The following is a 7,989-nucleotide window of genomic DNA, read 5'->3' as shown; positions in this document are numbered from 1 at the left end:
AATTGTGCCACGGGATCTTTTACGTTCAATTGAGAGAGCAGACCAGACCTCAGTTCCTCTGACAATGCAGCACTCTCACAGTGCTGCACTGGATTTTGTGCTCAAGTATCTGAAGTGGGACTGGAACTCACGACCTTCTGACTCAGAGACAAGATGTTCCTATTCATCCTTCATAATGAACATAATCATACAGCGTAGGCCACTTATCCTTTCTGATTTTACAGAGATCCATTACGTTCAAACATAGCTTTATTTACAAATGATAGCTGCACATCTGGTGGTCTATCTTAAGCTGCTGCTACTATATCAAAGCTTTCAAAGAATCTTGAGTGGATCATAATCATTGATCATGAGGGGCCTAGATAGAGTAGACAGGAAGGACCTGTTTCCCCTAGCGGAGAGGTCAATTACCAGGGGGCACAGATTTAAGGTGATTGGTAGAAGGATTAGAGGGGACATGAGGAAAAACATTTTCAGTCAGAGGGTGGTGGGTGTCTGGAATTCACTGCCAGGAATGCTGGTGGAGGCAGAAACCCTCAACTCATTTAAAAGGTAAAAGCAAAATACTGCGGATGCTGGAAAGGTACCTGGACCTGCACCTGAAGTGCTGTAACCTGCAAGGCAATAGACCAGGTGCTGGAAGGTGGCATTAGATTGGGCTGATGCAGACACGATGGGCTGAATGGCCTCCTCTGTGCCGTAATTTTTCTATGTTTTCTATTTCAAATAGTAATGACAGGTGTTTGGAAATCAGCTTCTCTCCTATCACTCACTGGGGTTTACAGGTAGTGATAAAGACCATGCCCAACACTGACATATTATCAACATACTGTAACTGCATAATCCTCGTTTAACAGCTTACTCACATTTATTCATTCTATCTCACATCCAATCTCCTTTAATGATCAATTCTTCCATTAAATATATCATAATGAACATTGTGGTCTCTTAAATGGATCTTTGCCTTGTATTTCAGCCTCACTGCAGCCTTCCTGTTTTGGGTCCAATTGTGATCTGATCCTAGTTAACTTAATTGCTCATTTGCTTCTCTTTAACTCAATCACTGGCTTGTTGGTAGCAAAGGAAAGATAAAAGAAGTCTTCAAATGTATTAATGGAAATTATGATTCATACAATTTCCAGAAAGAATTGTAGGTCCAAGTTAAAGGGATAAAGGCACAGCACAGGCACGACGAAGGTGAAAATGGTTTGTGGGCTCTGAGATTGCTGAGTGAGTTCATAGGCTAAATGACCATTACTCATTCCAATCTCCTTATGTCTTTAACTCCACCAGATGCCAATGAGAAACCTCATTTAATGCACTTTGGAAGTGATATGTTTATCTTAGAAAATTAATTGCCTGAGGTTTTGATATCCTATTAGTCATGATAATACCTTCTTAAAATGCCACAGCCTTTGGAAAAGCGCTATTAATGTTAATGTGCAGTTCATTCCATTTTTAGGGTTTATCTGAGATGCTGGGAATTCTTCACAAGTTTGAGCCAGCCTTGATAAATCAAGAATGATTAGCAAATAATGGTTAGAAAATAATGGTTTCTTGCTAAGCACAAGGGAGGAAAAAAAGCCTGCATTCCACAGGCCATTTTTCCCATGTTGTGGAAAGACCAGCTTTAAATCTTTGAGCTGCCTGTATGGTTGAGTTTGTATAATGAAGTGGTCATTAGCTCTGCTTCGTTTTTGTTCTCTGCCAATGTTCTCCCCTCCTCTGACATATTCTATCCTCAGTACTATCCTGAAGGCATTAATGCAAGTTGGAGTACGATTTCACAGGCACTGGGCACTCTCTGGTAACTCAACGTCCTCTCTCAACAGATATTGGCAGACAATGTGGCTGAGTTCAGTGTTGCCCTCCGTTGCATCCATGCATGGATATTTCCCAGTAAGGGTCACCAGACAGCAGTCAGGAGTAGCTGAGTTTGATTGTGTGATGCTGGGCTGTCCAAACTTCTTCAATGTTCCTGTAACCAGAAGAAGATATTTGAAGGTCATTAGGTGGGAAAAGGATCAGTACATTTGTGCTCAGATCAGTTTTATCCTTTAGGGCTAATGGAGTTATTCATCGGTGCTCCTCCACATATGTTTGTTTCTTCCCTGGTCTGTCTGGGTGAGGTATTGTGATTGAATTTGGAAAAGGTGAGAAATCATGAATAAGCCAAGGTTCTGTTTCAATCATATTCTTAATTGAAAACATTGCTGCAGCTAATGTAATTCTGGCTGGTCTACAGGCAAAGAATGTCTCCAGTTATTTATACACAGGAATTTCATGTATATAAAAGCCATGGGGAATCAACACGTACATAATTGCAGAAACTTTGGACGAATGGGATTGTTTTCTTGTGAATGAATGCTTTCTGTTAATATGTACAGTATAGCTGATTAATTTCACTTACTCTAAGAATGAGGATGGATGTTAATATTATATACATAAGTAAGATACAACCAGGGTTGCCCAACCTTTTTGGGCAGAGGGCCATATTATGATTTTTGCTCGGTCCAGGGAGCCAGCGAGAAGATTTCATACGAACATACGAATTAGGAGTAGGAGTAGGCCACTCGGCCCCTTGAGCCTGCTCTGCCATTCAATAAGATCGTGGCTGATTGGATTGGTAACCTCGAATCCACGTTCCCGCCTGCCCCATATGAAAGATAAAGGCATTAAAAATTTATCTTACTAATAAAAACAATAACAAATGCGCATTTTTGTGAAGATGCTTTAAATGAGAAGACTAATTTATTGACTTACTTTCTCGTCACTATATTGAAAACTGATTTAGTGACACACCTGGCATTGTTTTTGCTTGCATTAGTAGTCAGTCTCTGCCCCCATACTTAATGTAGCAATGCAGAGTATTCTAGATAGATTTCCATCTGGCAGGAGAGACCTTGATCTCTCTTCCTCCTCTCTCTGTGCTCTCCATGTGTGTCTCTGTCTCTCTTCCCCCCCACCCTCCCTCTCCCATATCGAGGACCAGGGGACACAGGTTGAAAGTTTTGGGCAATAGATGCAGGGGGAATATGAGGAAGCACTTTTTTACACAGCAGGTTGTAATGACCTGGAACTCGCTGCCCACAAGGGTGGTGGAAGTGGAGACGATCAATGATATCAAGAGGAAGTTGGATGGTCACTTGAGAGAAATAGACTTGGGGGGCTACAGGGATTGAGCATAGTGGGACTGACTGCACAGCTCCATGAAGAGCTGGCATGGACTCAACAGGCCAAATGGCCTCCTTCTGTGCTGTAAGTAAGTGATTCTGTGACCCTCTCTCCCCTCTCTGTTTCTCTCTCTCCCCTTTCTGTCTGTTTGTCTCTCTGTCCCCCCTCTCTGTTCCCCCTCTCTGTTCCTTTATCCCCATCCCTGTGTCTCCTGTGTTCTCCACTCCCCGCTCAGTGTTCCCCAATCCCCATTCAGTGTTGCCCGCTCAGTATTCCCTGCTCAGTGTTCCTTGCTCAGAGCTCCCCGCTCAGTGTTCCCCTTTCAGTATTCCCCGCTCAGTGTTCCCCAAACCCCATTCAGTGTTCCCTGCTCAGTGTTCCCCAATCCCCATTCAGTATTCCCCGCTCAGTGTTCCCCACTGTGTCCCCCAATTCCCATTCAGTATTCCCCGCTCAGTGTTCCCCTTTCAGTATTCCCCGCTCAGTGTTCCCCACTCAGTGTCCCCCAATCCCCATTCAGTATTTCCCGCTCAGTGTTCCCCAATCCCCATTCAGTATTCCCCGCTCAGTGTTCCCCAATCCCCATTCAGTATTCCCTGCTCAGTGTTCCCCAATCCCCATTTAGTATTCCCCGCTCAGTGTTCCCCAATCCCCATTCAGTATTCCACGCTCAGTGTTCCCCAATCCTCATTCAGTATTCCCCACTCAGTGTTCTCCACTCAGTGTTCCCCAATCCCCATTCAGTATTCCCCACTCAGTGTTCCCCAATCCCCATTCAGTATCCCCCACTCAGTGTTCCCCGCTCAGTGTTCCCCAATCCCCATTCAGTATTCCCCGCTCAGTGTTCCCCACTGTGTCCCCCAATCCCCATTCAGTATTCCCCGCTCAGTGTTCCCCTTTCAGTATTCCCCGCTCAGTGTTCCCCACTCAGTGTCCCCCAATCCCCATTCAGTATTCCCCGCTCAGTGTTCCCCAATCCCCATTCAGTATTCCCCGCTCAGTGTTCCCCAATCAGTATTCCCCGCTCAGTGTTCCCCAATCCCCATTTAGTATTCCCCGCTCAGTGTTCCCCAATCCCCATTCAGTATTCCACGCTCAGTGTTCCCCAATCCTCATTCAGTATTCCCCACTCAGTGTTCTCCACTCAGTGTTCCCCAATCCCCATTCAGTATTCCCCACTCAGTGTTCCCCAATCCCCATTCAGTATCCCCCACTCAGTGTTCCCCGCTCAGTGTTCCCCAATCCCCATTCAGTATTCCCCACTCAGTGTTGCCCAATCCCCAGTGTTCCTTGCTCAGTATTCCCCGCTCAGTGTTCCCCAATCCCTATTCAGTATTCCCTGCTCAGTGTTTCCCGCTCAGTGTTCCCCAATCCCCACTCAGTGTTCCCCGCTCAGTGTTCCCCAATCCCCATTCAGTATTCCACGCTATGTTCCCCAATCCTCATTCAGTATTCCCCAATCCCCATTCAGTGTTCCTTGCTCAGTGTTCCCCAAACCCCATTCAGTGTTCCTTGCTCAGTGTTCCCCAATCCCCACTCAGTGTTCCCAATCCCCATTCAGTGTTCCCCAATCCCCATTCAGTGTTCCTTGCTCAGTGTTCCCCAAACCCCATTCAGTGTTCCTTGCTCAGTATTCCCTGCTCAGTGTTCCCCAATCCCCATTCAGTATTCCCCGCTCAGTGTTCCCCAAACTCCATTCAGTGTTCCATGCTCAGTGTTGTTTGCTCAGTGTTCCCCGCACGGGTCATTCCCACAACGGATATTTGCCATGCCTGTATTATTTAACTTGGGGTGAGTGGAGCGGGAACCTGCACAGTGTGCATGATACAGGACATTTACTGAATCGCACGAAAGCAACAGGGGCGGCCGATCCCAGGCACCTGTGTCGCATTCCACCAATCAGTGCTAACGCTGCCTGGGCAGTCCCTGTCAGTCATAGGGAGTGACCAATCACAGACAGGGGTCCCCTTGCCTGTCAGACACAGGTTCCGCCTACACTCTCCGCCTGACATATATGGGAGGAGTCAATCAGAGCTGAGCCACAGGCTGATTGGTGGGCCGGATGGAAACCTTCAGCGGGCCAGATTCTGGCCCATGGGCCGTATGTTGGTCATCCCTGATATGTACACATGACAGAAACTCTTTCCAATCGCACTGGTCAGAGGTTAAATGCTTATTATATTCAGTTTGCACTAAAACTAATTAGTCTCTTTAATTTTTAATTAATATTGGCAGTGTCAGCACACCCAATACAATATTTTGAATGTCATGTCACATTTTCTTGCAAGTTGCCCTACTATCCTTTGTGAAACAACAGTTTGCTGAAGCTTTGGCATTGATGACTCCTGTTTTTGGGCCTTTTGCGTACAAATCGGGCTGAATTTTATGGAGTCGGCTCAGGTCCCGATGCTGGGTTCAAAAGGCGAGGGGAATCCTGCCTTGGCCCCTTGGAGAACCCCTTGGCTCTATTTAATGGTGCTTGTGCAATTAACTGCCTGGCGCCATGGGCCCTGTCCCTTTAAGAGCTGCCAGCCAATCAGAGAGCTGGCAGACCAGTCGCATCAGCAGCGCCACCGAGAGCAGTGGCCACTGCTGGTACTACAAGAGGTCAAGAACCAAGACCATCACTGGAGCACGGACCCCAGGTAAGTTTGACGGAGTCACTGGATGCAGTCTGGCAGAGAAGGAAGGGGAAGAGTGAGCGTTGAGGGTACGGGAGGTGGTGGTTGCGGAGGGGTGCCCTTTGATGCTGGGGGCCCTCCGTGGGCCACAGGTTGCCCATGGAGGAACCCCAACCCCACCAAGACCCTAATGTCATTGTCCCTATAGTTTGACCATCCAGTGTTAACGCCACCTGTGAAGAAATAAGTCAATAGCTTGTGATTGGCAGGAGCATCAAAGCACTATGGCTTACAGTAGCATGTACTTTTTAAAAAACATGTGAATCTCTTTAAACAGGTGATCAGACTTTGTCTTTGTTGTGGTAACCCTATGTAGAATGAGGCAGGTAAAATGCTGTCATGGTTATGCTATTGGACTAGTTTTCCTGAAGATTGAACCAATAATCCAGAGAATTTGAGTTCAAATCCCATTATGGCAACTTGAGATTTGAATTTTGGAAATTTAAAAAAAGAATCTGGTTATTAGTAATAGTTTACATCAAGGAAACCTGTCGTCCTTACCCTATCTGGTCTATAGGTGACTCCAGTCCCACACCGATGTGTTTGAGTAAAACAAAGGCAAAATACAGTGGATGATGGATATCTGGAATAAGAACAGAAAATGATGGAAATACTCAGCAGGTAATGTCGTATCAATGGAGAGGGAAACAGAGTTTAGCATTTCAGGTCAATGACCTTCCATCACAACTGGAACAAGTTAGAGATGTAACTGTTTTTATTTTTTAAGCAAGTACAGAGGCAGGGAAAGTGGGCAGGGAAGAAAAAAGTAAAGGGGAATTCCTGCGATAGGGTGGAAGGCAGGAGTGATTAAATGACAAAAGGGATGATGGCGCAAGGCAAAAGGGAGTGGTAATTGGACAAGTAAGGAAACAAAAGATGGGTCTAGAGGAGGTGTAAGTGACAACAGCAGAACCATTACAGCATCTGCTGTCTGAAAAAATAGCAGTGGTTATAACCTGAAGTTATTAAAATTAAGGTTGTAAAATGCCTAATGAAAAGATGCGAAGTGCTGTTCCTCAAGCTTCTGTCGAGCTTCATTGGGACAGTGTTTAGTTTAGTTTAGTTTAGAGATACAGCACTGAAACAGGCCCTTCGGCCCACCGAGTCTGTGCCGACCATCAACCACCCATTTATACTAATCCTACACTAATCCCATATTCCTACCAAACATCCCCACCTGTCCCTATATTTCCCTACCACCTACCTATACCAGGGGCAATTTATAATGGCCAATTAACCTATCAACATGCAAGTCTTTGGCATGTGGGAGGAAACCCATGCAGACACAGGGATGGAGGCTGAGGACAGAGAGTTCAGAGTGGGAAGGGAAGGAGAATTAAAATAACAGGCAGCCAGAAACTCAGGGTCATGCTTGCAAACTGAATGGAGGTGTTCAGCAAAGCAATCTCCTAATCTGCATTTAGCTTCCCCAATGTAGAGGAGACTGCATTGTGGGTAGCGTATATTAAATTGAAAGTACAAGTAACTTATAGTTAAATTACTTGCCCCGAGAAACCTCCAAATGGTAGCACCTCTGGTTTTGAGTGAGTGTTGCTTAGAACAAGTGAAAGAATGAGCTGATGTAAAAGGTATGCCTTGGTTGAAACATGGATTTGTGTGGTCCCAGCAAACTGAGTTTGAACAGAATTGATGGGATGAGTAATTTGGGTCGCTGAGTGCAGTAATTAATTAAAATAGGCAGCTTTATTAATGCTGCAGAAAGACTATTTTGTGGAACTCCTACGCAGTGCCAGGGGTTCAAATCTCCAGGTGCTGGAATTCACCGAATCTTGCTGCTTTCCTTACCTCAACTTCCTCGCTTCATACCGTGTCGTTTGTTTTGATGCTTCTCGATACTTTGCCGATTGTTTTACCTTTTCAAGGCTGTCAGTCTCATCTTTTTCTTTCATGTAAATTCTGAAATTTTTAATGTCAATCCAACTGATTTTATAAACATGGCAATAAATTAATATATTTAATAAAGCACCTAGGATTTAATGTATACACACATAAATACATTCTAATTTAGAAAGGTAATTGCACACAGAAACTACTTCACTGCTCTCTTGATATTTCATTAATTTCAGTGTGATGATTTAATTTGTTTACTGGAGAGGTGACCAGATTAAATGCA

General features: G+C 45.0%; 1 long non-coding RNA gene across 1 annotated transcript; it reads right to left on the bottom strand.

Annotated features, from left to right (window-relative positions):
* Positions 1-2,479: 2,479 nt before the first annotated feature.
* LOC137384569 (uncharacterized) lies at positions 2,480-7,761 on the bottom strand. The gene is made up of 3 exons (XR_010977616.1): positions 7,662-7,761; positions 6,357-6,438; positions 2,480-2,650 (listed from the first exon to the last, which is right to left on the bottom strand). It is a non-coding gene; the product is annotated as an uncharacterized lncRNA (long non-coding RNA).
* Between the last annotated feature and the right edge of the window lie 228 nt (positions 7,762-7,989).

Source organism: Heterodontus francisci, chromosome 26, assembly GCF_036365525.1.
Source record: "Heterodontus francisci isolate sHetFra1 chromosome 26, sHetFra1.hap1, whole genome shotgun sequence".
NCBI classification, from domain to species: domain Eukaryota; kingdom Metazoa; phylum Chordata; class Chondrichthyes; order Heterodontiformes; family Heterodontidae; genus Heterodontus; species Heterodontus francisci.
Note: the sequence above shows the minus strand (reverse complement) of the source record. Positions and strands in the feature narration are given on the sequence as shown.